We start from the raw sequence: 15,958 nt of genomic DNA, 5'->3' as shown, positions 1-15,958 counted from the left end.
TATGAATCCCAGGCATATTTATTTAAGTATAAAATCTTTGAACACCAGGATGGATAAAAGCAGTTGTTCATTGCTATAATAATACCTAATTTTAATTAATATTGAGTCCCTTATTACTTTAACATCTTACTAACATCTTCCCCATTTGTAAATAATGGCTTACACGGACATGTCTATTAGCTACGAAGTCACTCTTTAATCAATGACTCGTCTCAAGTACTCCATCACTGCCTTATTCGCCCTTAGGGGTTCCCCCTCCTCCTGGATGCGACCCGCCTCACTTACCAATCTACCTCTTGATGAAGGGCCCAATTGTTGGGACCCAGAGAGATGGCTGGGCAGGGATAGGGGCCTCGGTTACAAACCTAATAAGAGGCCCCTGGTTAATTTTCTAGCTAAATTTTTTATGGGGTTAGGGAGAGGGGAGGGTTTAGAGTTTCGGTCAGATACCGGGAGGTGTCCACCAACCGCTACTCAGGCCAGGCCTGAGATTGATCACGCTGAGAGGGAGCTTAGACTAGCTACCCTCGGGGCCCCGAAGCGGAGTTTGGGATTACCTATTCCAACGATGGTAGGGAATGGCAGTAGGTGTCCGAACAGAGGACCGCATCAACATCCGGGAGTGCGTCCCCGCTATCTTCAAGCGGTGATGCACTCCAACCCTCTGGTTTCGGCCCGTGGTACCGGGAGCGAAGATAATCAACCACCTGAGCTCAGGCTTGTATATCTTAATGCCAGATCCATAGTCAATAAAGCTTCTCTCATCCGAGATTTGGTTGAGAGTGAACATGCGGATCTGGCCTACATTACGGAAACCTGGTTAGGACCTGAGGGTGGTGTCCCTTTGGTAGATCTTTGCCCACCAGGTTTCCGGGTGCTACACAGGCCTCGGGCTCAGGGAAGAGGTGGGGGAGTGGCGGTAGCGGTGAGGGAGAACCTGTATCCGCGAGAGGCCACTGTTGTCCAAATAGCCGGGTATGAGTCTCTCCTCCTTAGATGTGGCCCTAAGGCTCAGTTGGGCTTGCTGCTAGTGTAACTTTCACCTAGTCGCGTAGCAGCAGCCCTGCCCGAGCTTCTTGTCATCCTCTCGGGACTGGTGGTTGAGTTCCCCAAAATTATGATCTTGGGTGACTTCAACTTACCATCCCTGGCCTGATAGATTTGGGGTTTTATTTGTAGATCTGGGGTTTTATTTGTTTTATTGTTGGTTTATTGTATACTTACTTTGCTCTGTACACCGCCCTGAGTCCTCCGGGAGAAGGGCGGTATATAAAACGAATTTATTATTATTATTATTATTATTATTATTATTATTATTATTATTATTATTATTATTATTATTATTATTATTATTATTATTATTTAATTTCTATACCGCCCTTCTGAAGGACTCAGGGCGGTGTACAGGGCAATAAATACAATAAAAATACAGTGTACAATAGTTAAGAAAGAATTAAATATTAAAGCCCAATTACAATAAAATTAATTAAAATAAAATTAAAAGATTATAATAAGCAATAAAAAGTAACGGTTTAAAGCATATCTACTTTCGCTGGTCCTCTGCCAGCGTCATCAGAAAGCATTGAAGGTTTGTGTTTTAAAACACACTTTAAATTCCAGGGAGTGATATATGAACAAATCAAGGGCACACCAATGGGGTCCCCCATTTCAGGAATCATCGCAGAAGCAGTCTTACAACAACTTGAATGCAAAGTAATGGCCAGCTATCAACCCAAATTTTGGGCAAGATATGTTGATGACACATTCACCATCATCAAACGTAAGGATAAGATTGATTTCATGAGACAACTAAATTCAATATTTCTGGATATCCAGTTTACAGCAGAGGAGAAAGCCAATGGCACCTTAGCTTTCCTCAATGTGTCAATCAGTCGCCAGACAAACGGCACCCTCCACACATCTGTTTATAGAAAAGGGACAAACACAGATAGGATGCTTAATTATAAAAGTAATCACCCCACATCCCGCAAGATCTCCTGCATCCGCACATTATTCAAACGTGTAGACACACACTGTAACACGAAAAGAGCCAAGGACAAGGAACGTGATCATCTATATCGGGTCCCCCATCCAAGCCTAAGCAAGCTTTCCTTCCCAAGTCAGCCAAGGCTGCCCAGGAGAGTCACCTGCCTGGAGAAGTTTCCCAGTGGAGTCCCTGCAATAAGCGTCAGTGGCAAGGGAAGCCCTGCACACATCTAGGGTCTGCTCAATTTGCCGGGTTAAATTGACACGCATTAAGCCTGTTAAACAATGCCAGGGATCTGGGTGTGCAAAGCCAGGAGTGAGGAAGCAGGTCACGTGAACAGAACCTCGGATACTGCTGCGTCCCCCTTCGGGTTGCTCTAGGTCAGAGGTCAGGAACGACTGTGTTTTTATTATTTGTGGACTTCCACTCGCAGAATTTCTGAGCCAGCATGGACAGTATTTGGCTGGCTCAGGATTTCCAGAAGTTGAAGTCCACAAGTCAAAAAAGAGCCATCTTTATAATCTAGGCGATCGCCCAGTTCATCCCTTCCCTTTTTCCGCTGACCGCCTGCAGAGGGCGCCAGGAGCCTCGCTCTGTTCCAGCAGCAGCAAAGAATGCGACAGTTAACTTTTACTTCCACCTGCTCCAAAGATGGCACCTGCAGCGCATCACAAATATGGCCTCGTCCAGCACTTTCACTCACAGGTCTTCTCCGCTGCAGTCTTGGATGATGAAGGCCGCACCACTTGTCCTGGTCGCCCGGGCAGCCTCCCACCTCCAACCCCCGGACCGCAGGAAGCGCCAACAAAGGGATCTTTGAGGGACCCACTGAGGTCTTTGCTGGGGGGCACTGCGGCCTTTCCCGGCCTTCGAGATGAAGTACAGCCGAGCAGCAACTCCCCCACCGGCCATCAGGGGACAGCAAAGGATGGCTATTGGCACCACCTGCCGCCCCTCGGCAGCCCTGCAGCCCAGATATGATCGGTGATTGCCAGTGCTACTGGTCTCCATGCTGCCACTGGTCATTGCTATCCCTCATGGGTGGATGGGGCTGGTCCTGATGAAAGGGAAGACTTGTGGCTGCAAGGCTAGTTCAGCAAGGGGGCCATGGAGGTGTTGGTGGGGGATGGCGCTCATCTACAACCTGGTTGCATTCATCAAGCCAGAACAAGCTCAGCCTTAGATCCACGGGGCCGCCCTGGAACCAGCAAGCCTCGCCACCAGGGTGTGCATACAGGAGACGGCCAGCACCCTGGGTGATGTCAGCCTATGGAGCAAGACAGGCAGCAGGGTCAACATCCTCCGCTGTGCCCAGGGGACGGCAGGGCAGGAGCATGTTGCTGATTCCAGGGCTGCCCTGTGGATCTAAAGCTGAGCGGGTTCCGACTTTGGTGGATGCAACCAGGTTGTACATAAGCATCTGGTTGGCCTGGGCTGGGTCAAGATGCCTCAGGCTGGTCCTTTCTTGTTCCAGAGCAGGTCCCGGGACAGACGGAGAACATGGCGGGCTGGATGTGGTCTTGTGTTTGACATGTCTGCTCCAGAGCTAGACATATCCTGGCCAGTCCAGTAAATTTTGATTTAATTCACGCAACACTATTCTCTCCATAGGATCTAACACCTGCATTTGCTAAGCATGGCAGTGTTGAGCTGGATTTGTGGGGCTTTACCTGTTGTCCATGTCCAGCCTTCATTACTTCCTGGCTGAGTTCAAGTCGGTCTCTCAGTTGCCCCATCTCGGTGGCAATCCAGGTTCCAGCTGAAACCTTTCCGGAAGGAGAGCTAAGGAGCCCAAAACTGCCCCCTCATAAAAATACAGATTGCAGACACAAAACAGAGACCAAGAATTCTTCCACCTGGTTCTGCTCCAGTCAACCACCAGCATAAATACTTTGCCCAGTTTGAGCCCCTTAAATACTTTACACAGCCATTTGTCTGAAATGGTATAGGGTTTCCTGCCTGAGCAGGGGGGTTGGACTAGATGACCTGCAAGGTCCCTTCCAACTTTATTACTATTAAGTTTCAGAGGACAAGGTGAATGGTCGAGTCCACCTGTTGAAGCAAAAAGTAGGGGTATCTTTTTATCAAATCTCAATCTAGTGTGAAATCAGTTGAAACTGATGCAATGAAACAGCATAGATAGTTCCTTGCATAATGCATCGGTCATTAGGACCAGCCCCATCCACCCATGAGGGATAGCAATGACCAGTAAACTTTGATTTATGACTAGCATTCTTCAAAGTAAAAAAAATGGCATGGACAAAATCACTGCATGAAGGCTTTGTAGATTTTAAACCTACATTTGACTCCATTTGAGAAAAATCTGGATGAACATGGAGAATACAGTACAAAGGGATGTTACTTTTTCTCATTCAGCATTTGCATGAAATGTGCTAATCAACCTGGTACCTCTTCAGTCTCCCAGGGCTGTATTTAGACAAATGGAAAATATGTTTCTATGTGATGGGAAACAGGGAGGGGGAAATGACAGGTAACGAAGACCACAGCAGCCCAGAACTGGTTTCTACCAGAGGCACCTTTTGCTTCGTTGATGGTCTTTCCTTCATAAGGGAGCCAGTTGGGGCAGGTCAGGTACCTAAATTCTGCCACGGTACACATTGTATTAAAAGGAGAACGTTCGCATGGGAAAAGACATCATGAGCATCATGAGCCACAGACATCTCCACAGAAATCTGTTGTGAAAAGATACCATTTCGGCCAGCTGAAACTTTAGCATGTACAAATGAAAAAGTCCTTTGCTATTCAGCCTGAGAGAGTGCCTTGTTTTGCAGTTAGAAAGTTACAGGCACCTAGAATATTAGAAGGTTATCAAAAAAATATTAAAGTTACAAGAAAGTGCAACCAAGTGCAAGAAACCCGTTGCTTGGTCCTCAGCAAGGACTGTATTCCTGCAACACAGAGGTCTTCACATGAGGCAAAAGTTACGGCCCACGTAAGGACAGAAAAGGGTAAATTGACTAAGTAATAACCAAGAGTGCAGTTTGTTCTCTGTGTGGAAGGAGGGAGTGTGCCAAAAGGTACGGAAGAGGCGAGAGTCCAATTTCAAGGGGAAAATTAACCCAGGAGAAGGGTCTGATTTCCAGGCCCATGGAAAGAACCGTGGGCACAATGGAAATTGCTAAGTTTCTTCAGAACATTCCAGTAGCAGCTTCTGAATCTCAAAATGAAATCTCACCAATGAGAAGAAATTGTGATATGAGTTTGTGGAATTGAATACACTTCTACTCATAAGATTACGTACCCCTTCAAAGTGTGTAAGATTCAAATTCAACTATTAGGCATCGCAGAATAGTAGAATCATTAAACAGAGAGTAGCAATAAAGGGAACAGTAAAATGTTGACACACAAACTCTAGAAATATGGTTTTTCTCCTATGTGAATTCTTTGATGTTTACAAAGACCACCACTTTCAGTAAAACTCTTTCCACACTCCAGGCATTTATGTGGTTTTTCACCTGAGTGGATCTTTTGATGTCTATAAAGGGTGGTCCTCTGACTAAAGTTCTTTCCACACTCCAGGTATTAATGCTGTGTCTCTCCTGAGTGGATTCTTTGATGAACACAAAAGGTGCTACTATCCCTGAAGCTCTTTCCACACTCAAAGCATTCATAAGGTTTTTCTCCTGTGTGGATCCTTTGATGTATATAAAGGCTGCTCCTCCAACTGAAGCTCTTTCCACACTCTGGACATTCATACACTTTCTCTCCACTGTAGATTCTTAGATGCTTTTTAAGATCTCCTTTTGAAGGATTCTTCACATTCTGGGCATTTATGTGGTTTGTCTCCTGAGTGGATACTTTGATGTCTATCAAGGTGTCCTGCCTGCCTGAAGCTCGTTCCACACTCCAGGCATTTATGTAGTTTTTCTCCTGTGTTGATTCTTTGATGTATATAAAGGGTACTGTTCTTAGTAAAGGTCTTTCCACACTCCAGGTCTGTCTCCAGTGTGGATTCTTAGATGCTGTTTAAGATCTCCATTTCTTTTGAAGGATTTTCCACATTCCGGGCACTGATATTTCTCTCCTCCCTCCTGGATTCTGTGGCTTTTCCCGCCTGTCCAAAAGGACCCTTCGCCCTCCAGGCCCGTCTCGGAGTCTCTGCCCGTTTCCTGCTCCCTGCTTCACCTTCCAGCCAGCCTCCTTTCGCGGAGTCCCCCTTGGCTCATCCCTTTGGGCCTTGCCCGCTGTCTCCTCCTGGGGCTGCTCCGTGGGGCCTCCTTCCTTCTTATGCTGGGCTCGCCTGAACTCCTGCAGGGGGGAATGGGGAGGAGGAGAGGTGGGTCACGGCTTCGTCCCTTCCCGGAGAGTCACAGCCCACCCAGGGAAGAAGGCCGAAGCCTCGGCCTCTCAGTGAGACTTTCCAAGCAGGCCTCCCTCCCAGCGCCCGTCCCACCAGACTAAGCCTCGGGCTCCCCCTACCCCCTTCCTGTGCCAGAGAGCCTCTCAGACTGCAACTCCCGGCATCCCTTGCACCCTACCTGGCTCCCAGCCCGTCCGTGGCCGGGTCTAATAGGTGCCTCAGTTCTATTCGTTCCCGGAAGTGGAGGCGGGACTTCTCTGCACACCCTTTTCCTGGGAGCTCTTTCTTTTTTCTTGAAGGGACTGCCCCTAAGAGTCCTGTTGTGAATCGCCGTCCTCGCCAGAGCGACCAATCGGTGTCGTCCTTCCATCTATAATCCATTTGGCGTCTGTGCACTAGCGAAGGTTTTCTTTTGGAAGGGGAGCAAGCAGTCCTGTCTTCCTCCCCCCCGCCCCGCATCCAGGCCAGTGGAGCTGACGGGCCTGCCAGGCTGTGTCTCTCCCCAGGCAGGTCGGGGGGAGTTCGGGGGGGTGCTTCCTGCCTTCTTCATCCAGGGGGGCTCTGGCCAGGCTCCCCCTGTGGCCCCCAGGCAGCCTCCATCCCATGCAGGGGTTGGACTAGATGGGGAGAAGGGAGAAGTTAGAATATTATGAACTACACAGTGGACAACAGTTGGCGTTACTATTCTTAGATGCGCAGAAGGCCTTTGATAATGTTAAATGGTCATTTTTATATCAACAACTTAATTATATGGCTATGGGTGAAAAATTTATAAATACAATAAGGGCAATCTATACTAACCAGGAAGCAAAAGTAATTATTAATGGGGAAACATCTAGGAAATTTCAAATACAAAAGGGAACACGGCAAGGTTGCCTCTTATCTCCACTGCTGTTCATATTGACACTAGAAGTTCTAACGAGAATAATTAGAAAGGAACCACAGATAAAAGGATTAGGTATTAAAAAGGAAACTTTTAAATTTCAAGCATTTGCGGACAATCTGGTCTTTATCATGGAGGACCCACAACATTCAGGACCAAAATTATTGGAAGAATTAGTTAAATATGGTGAAGTCGCTGGGTTGAAAATAGACATAAGACTAAGATGATTGCTAAAATATGACTAACAAACAGAAAGAAAACTTGGCTAGAATTATGGACATAGAAATAGTAAAAAAATACTTAGGAATAAATATCATGGCTAGATGCACTTCACTTAAAGAAGATAACTACGATAAAATAGTGAAACAAATAAAAGGTGATTTGGAAAGATGGAGAAACTTGAAGCTTTCATTATTGGGGAGAATTGTGGTGATTAAGATGAACGTCTTGCCTAAAATCTTGTTCTTGTTCCAACTTGACTCAAAATTTTTCCAAAACTTGAACAAACTGTCATTAAATTTTATTTGGCAAGGGAAAAAACCAAGAATTAAAATGAAATATTTGCAGGACACAAAGAATTACCATGCCGCAGCGTTAAATTGGATTAGAGAATGGATAATTCTGAAAAATACAAGATTACTGACTTTAGAAGGCCATGACTTACAATTTGGTTGGCATGCTTTTTTATGGAATAAGAAACAAGGATTATTTTCACATTTTCAAAAACATTGGATTAGGCAAGCACTATTTAACATTTGGAATAAAATCAGAAATTATAACTATACTAAAGTACAGGTCTGGCTATCCACCCTCAAAGTGATTGTCTATCCAAATCTATTTAACTTGGATAACAAAATTTCATATAAGGAGATCATGAATAATGAGGGGGAATTGAAATCCAGAAATGAATTAGAATTACAAGGGATAAAACTAGATTGGTGGGCCTATTTACAGATTCAATCAAGATTCGGGAAAGATAAAAAAGAATGGGGGATTACCCAGGAAACTGCTTTGGATAAAATATTATTGGGGCCAGATAATAAACAGATAAAGAAATTATATAATTTGCTCTTGGGATATAAATTGAGGAACAAGTGAAGGACCCTATGTTGACTTGGGCCAAAAATTTGGGACATGGCATTGATCTTGACACATGGCAAACGCTCTGGGACAGAAATAAAAGAATAACTCTGGCCTCAGCCTACAAAGAAAATGTATTTAAAATGTTCTATTGATGGCATCTTCCCCCAGCACGCTTAGTCAAAATGTATAAGACAGTATCTCCTAAATGTTGGAACTGCTCCGAAGAAATAGGCACATATTTTCATACATGGTGATCTTGCAGCAAGACTCAAAGATATTGGCAAATGATTTGGACTTGGCTAAAAGAAATACTAAGACGAAAAGTTGAGTTTAGTCTAGAATTTTTCTTATTGGGCATAATAAAAGAGAAATACTCCAAAGAAGAGTTGTATCTGATGATTCATATTATTACGACAGCAAAAATGTCGTTTGCCCAGAATTGGAAAAGGAGTGAAATACCGGTAGAAAACGAGGTAATAAAGAAAATTTGGGAGTGCACAGAAATGGACAAATTAACTCTGGAAATTAAGAATAAAGATCAATCAGGCTACTATAAAGTCTGGAATAAGTTTTATTTCTGGTGGGAACAAAAGGAAAGTCTCCATTAGAATTTATAGATTGGTTGATTGCTCTAGATATTGTATTATTATATATAACTGATATGTATTTTAAGTGTATCTTATGTGTATATATATATATGTAAATTTTAAAAATAATGTAGACAAGAAGGTATGTCAGTCCGTTCTCACCGTGTCCAATGTTTTAAATAATAAATTCAATATTTTTTTAAAAAAGGATATGAAGGGACCATGTGCAGAATACTGCCTGCCCAGTATCTGTTATCCACATGTCTATGAGCTCATTCCAATTAGCCTTGCCAAGGACTGCAAGGAACCAGCTAAGATAAGGAAGACTCTGCCCTGGCTTGGGAAGTTTGGATGTTCTCTAAGATTGACTAGGGAGTACACCAATAAACAATGCTTTTGCTGTGCGTAATTTCCTGCTTGTTAACTGTATAAATACAATAAACCCTGTGTAGGCAGACAGACATATTTGGGACACCCTGCGTTGACTGGTCTCTGAATCCCCACATTATGGTGCCCGAACAGGGACAATAAATCTTTAAAAACAAACAAACAAAAAGAGATTTGGAACAGGGAGCCCTCCCTCCGGGGGAGCAACATATTTACCTTCAACATATTTACCTTTGTCTGGAATAGACCCCAAAGGTCCCTTTGTCCTACGGGACTCCGCAGAGGTAAGTACGGGTTGCAATCTATCTCATCAGCAGCAACAATGTGTAGAGGAATTTACCTTCCTGCTACAAAATTCAGGGCTTAAAGCACCTGTGGCAGATATAAGGAAGCTCATAGGAGAGATAGGGAAAAATTGTCTTTGGTATCCGGAGTGAGGGACGCTCCGTTTACAGGACTGGGTAAAGATAGGGCATACTTTACATCTTGAACCCCGGGCTCCAGTTGAGATATTACATCTATGGCTTCAATGCCGTCGAGCAGTGGAAAGATTTGGCTCTGATGCTTTGGCAGGACAGCAATTGACCGCAACACCTCCACCTAATTATGATCAAAAAAAATTTTCCTCCAAAGTTATCTTTTTTTTAAAATTCCATTTATATCCCGCCCTTCTCCGAAGACTTAGGGCGGCTTACAAGCTTAGCAGTAGCCTTCATTCTATGTATATGCCTGCTTATTAGGGCTTTCACACACACACACAAGCGGCATTATTACAAAGTCAGCTTAATTGCCCCCAACAATCTGGGTCCTCATTTTACCTACCTGGGAAGGATGGAAGGCTGAGTCAACCTTGAGCCTGGTGGGATGCGAACCTGCACTAATTGCAGGCAGCTGGTGTTACTTAAGGAGGCATTAGCCCACTGCTCCACCAAGGCTCTTTAATTGGACCTTCAGCTTCTCATGAAGAGGTTAATTCTTCTGCTTCTTCACAGCCATTGTATACCCCCAAGAGGCAAATTTTAAAGGAACAATTAGCAAAAGGGGGGGGGAAATGTAGAAGAAATTGCTGACGGGTCTGGTCCCTTTGTTCCAGTTCATGTTGCAGTTCTTTTACCAGCTACTACTTTACAAATTTCTTACCAAGCATTTGGAAAAGTATCTGTTTCTGGCAAACCTCATCAAGGCTTCTCTAACATCAGGCAGAAGGCTACTGAGCCGTATCCTGATTTTGTTAACAGATTACAGGATATAGGAACAGCCTTTTATCAAACCAATTTATTGGCAGCCGCTTTATCACAAGGCAGCAAGCCCCAAGGAAAGTGTTACAACTGCGGAAAACCTGGTCATTTTAAAGGGGAATGTCGAAACCCAGGGGGAGGGGGGGATGTCTGCAGCATCTCGCAGCCCTTTCTATCAGAGGTTGAAACCAAAAGCAAGTTTTTTCTTCTGTCTTTTTCTTTTAATCTGGCTCTTTGAACTATTTGATTCTTTTGTGAGAGGTGAGGACACCTCCCTCTTCACACCTACAAAAGATCCCAGGTTCAATATTCCTTTTAGTCTTTCCCCACTGTCTTTTGAAGTTGGTGGGATAAATTGTAAGTAAATGAAAAAAAATAAAGGTTATTCTTTTATAAATTGTATAAAATGGTTACAATTCATTGTATCAAATGTAACACTAAGATGTGGGGCTATTTCCTGCTCAGACAGAAAACACAAATGGTAATCAACAAAGTTCTTTTGAAAAGCTTCAAAGAAGATAGGAGGTTGCAAGGAAGTTGTTACAATAAGTCATTTTGAGTGTGAAAAGCTTCAAAGAAAATCTTTTAGAAATGTAAATGACTTCAAAAACTAACTTAAGTTTCTTAGGGGGCATGTATTGGGGGGAAAAGAAAGTATAAATGCCTGGGGTGAAACTTGCTCAGTGCGCTCTTGGAACACAATCCAATTTGCTAAGGGTTTTAAGAGGCCGCCTTTGCAAACGCTTTTATTTTTTATTTTCAATTTTATTTTCAATAAATTTTTGCCTTTGTTAAACAGACTTGTCTTTGAGTTGTGAGTATCAAATTTTGGGCTTTTAAATCTCACATAAGTAACCATAAAAGTTCCTCTCCTTTTAATTAAAAGGAGAACTTGTTTCTGATGTGTGTTTTGTTACTTATATTTGTACATTTGGAACATTAAGCTTGGACTTGGAATGGTGATGTGAGATTTAAAAACCCAAAATTTGATACAACTCAAAGACAAGTCTGGATAACAAAGGCAAAAATTTATTGAAAAGAAAATTGAAAATAAAAAAATAAAAGCGTTTGCAAACGCGGCCTCTCAGACCCTTCCCTTTTTGGATTGGGTTCAAAGAGCGCGCTGAGCAAGTTTCAAACTAAGCATTTTATACTCTTTCCTTTAATTCTACCCTATTTTTCTTCTACCTGAATTATTCTTTTATACTTTTAGGAATTCATCATTCCCTAATTTTTCTTCAAATTCCTGTGGAAGCAAGTTATTATATTCTGAGTCTTCTTTCTCCAAACCCTTGTTTTCCTAGCTTCATTATTAACATTGTTTCTTTCTTCCCTTTTTCAATTGAAGTTGTTATTAAAGTCATACTTTTCATTGTTCGCCTTATTAGTATTTGTATGAGAGGATTCAAACATGGTAAAAACATAATAGCCAAGAATCCTAATATTGCAAATTTTGCTAATTCTTTCCAATTTGCAAACCACCCTCCTAACCAGTTATTTACTCCATCTAAAGTCAATCCCTTCCAGGTTTGGACTGGGACATGAGCTAATTTTATCATTTTGTCTGTAATTTCCTTTACTACCTTACCACTCTCATCTACTTCAATGCAGCAATTGCTCAAATTAAATTTTCAGTTATAGACTTGATGGAAATTATAACTCAGTATGGTAAGGTTTCTGGGTTTAAGGTGAATAGTAATAAGACTAAGATATTATCCAAGAACTTATCTATGAGTGAAAGGGATATGTTATCTAAATTAACAGGTTTTGAAATAGTGAAGAAGGTTAAATATTTAGGAGTATATATTGCGGCCTCAAATGTAAAATTGTATAAGAATAATTATGAAACACTATGGTTGAAGGTACAAAGGGACTTAAATAATTGGAAAAAATTACAATTATCATTACTGGGAAGAATTGCAGTTGTTAAAATGAATGTTCTACCTAAGTTTCTCTTTTTGTTTCAAATGATACCTATATTGAAAAAGGATGCCAACCTTGATCAATGGCAGAAGGGTATTAACAAATTTATCTGGGCGGGGAAAAAACCAAGAGTTAAATTTAAGATTTTACAAGATGCCAGGGAAAGAGGGGGACTCAAGGCGCCGAATTTGAAATTGTACTATGATGCGGTTGCCTTGACCTGGATTAGTGATTGGCTTAATTTAACCAACAAGAGAATACTTCATCTTGAGGGATGGGATCTGGTATATGGATGGCATGCATATTTGCTTTACGATAAGAAGGTGGACAGGGCTTTTAAATTCCACATTCTTAGAAGTGCTTTATTGCGTGTCTGGAAAAAGTATTATTATAAGTTAAATTATAAAATACCGATTTGGGGAATTCCTGGACACGCGATAGAGGGCGTATCTATGGGAGTGAGTATGGATATGGTTTCCTACAAGGAATTACTTAGATTGCAAGGGAATGATTGGCAACTTAAATCATTAGAGGAGTTAAGACAAGAAAATATAAGTTACTCTTGGTTTCAATATACCCAATTGAAAGCTAGGTGGAAGTTAGATCAAAAGGTTGGCATCACAATTACAGATCAAAATTTAGTAAAACAAATTAGAGATTTAAATTGTGCACATATAAAGAGGATATATAATGCTTTAATTATATAAGTCCGGTGCACCGGACTTATGGAACCATCTTCCGGTAGAGCTCCGGATGGCGCCCGACCTCCGCTCCTTCCGGCGCGACCTTAAAACCCATCTCTTTAAGGAAGCGGGCCTGGCCTGATGGGACGGGGTGGGTTTGTTATTATGACTTTAATTTTAAATTTGTACTATGGGCATTGTTTAATCATGTTTTAATAATTTTAACTTTTGTATCTGTTTTTTACGTATTGCCCTGTTAACCGCCCTGAGTCTCTTGAGAGAAGGGCGGTATATAAATTAAATAAATAAAATAAAATAAAATAATAATTGAATTGGATTCGGAAACGGAATTGGTTAAAGACTGTATGATAAAGTGGGCACAAAATATTCAGGAACCAATCTCGTTGGACACCTGGGAGATAATTTGGGTCAGAAATGTTAAATTTACTCAGGCTCAAAACTTAAGAGAAATTTTTTATAAAATGTTTTATAGATGGCATCTGGATCCCAAGAAGTTGTCCAACATGTATCCTAATTTACAGTCTAAATGTTGGAGATGTGGCAGTTCAGAAGCTACCTATTTTCACATGTGCCATCTTCCGCCCATGTAGCTGGTCCATAATAGTTGATGATCTTCTCTGGAGTCCAATCATGATCTTTCCAGGTCCCAATTTTTATATTGCTTGGTTGTATGGCTCTTTTCTCTCGGACTTTATCTGATAAATCATATACAGTTACAGTTGCAAGAAAAAGTATGTGAACCCTTTGGGATTACGTGGAGTTTTGCATGAATTGGCCATAAAATGCACTCTAAACGTCACAACAATAAAAAAACAGTCTGCTTAAAATAATACTACACAAACATTAACTGTTGTCATGTTTTAATTGAACATAACATGTAAACATTCACAGTGCAGGGTGGAAAAGTATGTGAACCCCTAGCCTAATGACTTCTCCAAGAGCTAATTGGAGCCAGGAGTGAGCCAACCTTGACTCCAACCAGTGTGATGATATTGGATGTGTTGCTGACAGCTGTCCTGTCCTTTAAAAACACACACCTGTTTTGGGTTTACCTACAGAAATCTCTGGCACATGCTAACATTTTTGTTGACACATCTACAGTAAGGAAAACATTAAACAAGAATGGAGTACATGGGAGGACACCACGGAGGAAGCCATTACTGTCCCAAAAAAATATTGCAGCACATTTGAAGTTTGCAAAAGAGCACCTGGATGTTCCACAGCACTACTGGCAAAATATACTGTGGACAGATGAAACCAAAATTGAGTTGTTTGGGAAAAACACACAACACTATGTGTGGAGAAAAAAAGGCACAGCACACCAACATCAAAACCTCATCCCGACTGTAAAACATGGCGGAGGGAGCATCATGGTTTGGGGCTGCTTTGCTGCCTCAGGGCCTGGACAGATTGTTGTCATTGATGGGAAAATGAATTCCAGAGTTTATCAGGACATTTTGCAGGAAAACGTACCACCATCTGTCCGCCAACAGAAGCTCCGCAGAGGATGGGTGATGCAACAGGACAATGACCCAAAGCATACAAGCAATTCAACAAAACAATGGCTTCAACAGAACAGAATACGCCTTCTGGAGTGGCCCAGTCAGAGTCCTGACCTCAACCCGATTGAAATGCTGTGGCATGACCTTAAGAGAGCGATTCACACCAGACATCCCAAGAATATTGCTACACTGAAATAGTTTTGTGAAGAGGAGTGGTTCAAAATTACTCCAGATCATTGTGCAGGTCTGATCTGCAACTACAGGAAACGTTTGGTTGAGGTTATTGCTGCCAACCAGTTATTAAGTCCAAAGGTTCACATACTTTTTTCACCCTGCACTGTGAATGTTTCCATCTTATGTTCAATTAAAACATGACAACAGCTAATGTTTGTGTAGTATTATTTTAAGCAGACTGTGTTTTTCTATTGTTGTGACTTACATGACGTTTAGAGTGCATTTTATGGCCAATTCATGCAAAACTCCACGTAATCCCAAAGGGTTCACATACTTTTTCTTGCAACTGTAGTCCCAGCAATTGTTTTTGTTCGATGGTGTCAGAGAGTAAATCAAAGAAATACTCCCTATCAGAGGTCGATGGAGATAAAGAAAAGGAAAGAGAAAAACTTAAACTAACCTCTTAGACTTGCGCACATAGCAGTAGAGCAAAGATATGAAACCAAAACATGGCTGGACATGTGACAATCACCTTGGTTACCATGATAAGATTACAGTACAGCTGGAATAAAAACAAAGTGAGACGTGCTTAGCTGACAAGCACAAAAGAACGCAGTGCAAACCCCTTCTTTGTCAGTTTAAGCATATCAGCAATCTGATCATGTGTACGCACATATTGCAATTTCACAAAACCCTGTTTAACAACTTGTTTTATATTTTTATAATGGATGTCAATGTGTCTAGACCTAGAACCTGTAAAACAATTCTCAGATATATAAACCACAGATTCGTTGTCTTCCATCACAGTGATTGGTCGAATTGGGTGTGTCCAGATATCTGTGACTAAAGCATCAAACCACGTTAGAGAATTACATGCATCTGAAACACAATCATATTTAGCTTCAGTAGATGAACGACACAAAATTCTGTTTACGCACATGCCATTTAGAAACATCATATAACCTGAAGTACTTTTACATGATTTCTTATCCCTCGCCCAATCAGAATCTGCATAACAACATAACTCTGCATAATCAGTATGTGTGGGTTCTAACAATAAATTCATGTTTTTAGTGTGTTTTAGATATCTCAATAATTTCTTAACACATGTCCAATGAAACTGTTTTGCCTTGCCTACATGTCGTGATAAGAGATTAACACTAAGTGCA

General features: G+C 41.8%; 1 long non-coding RNA gene across 1 annotated transcript; it reads right to left on the bottom strand.

The window, feature by feature from the left end:
- Positions 1 to 4,043: 4,043 nt before the first annotated feature.
- On the bottom strand, positions 4,044 to 15,631 carry LOC310647742. Its single transcript, XR_014493924.1, has 3 exons — positions 15,536 to 15,631; positions 6,487 to 6,925; positions 4,044 to 6,256 (listed from the first exon to the last, which is right to left on the bottom strand). It is a non-coding gene; the product is annotated as an uncharacterized lncRNA (long non-coding RNA).
- Positions 15,632 to 15,958: the final 327 nt, after the last annotated feature.

The sequence above is a fragment of the Vipera ursinii genome, assembly GCF_947247035.1.
Source record: "Vipera ursinii genome assembly, chromosome: 16".
Lineage (NCBI taxonomy): Eukaryota > Metazoa > Chordata > Lepidosauria > Squamata > Viperidae > Vipera > Vipera ursinii.
This window is presented reverse-complemented; position numbering and strand designations above follow the sequence as displayed.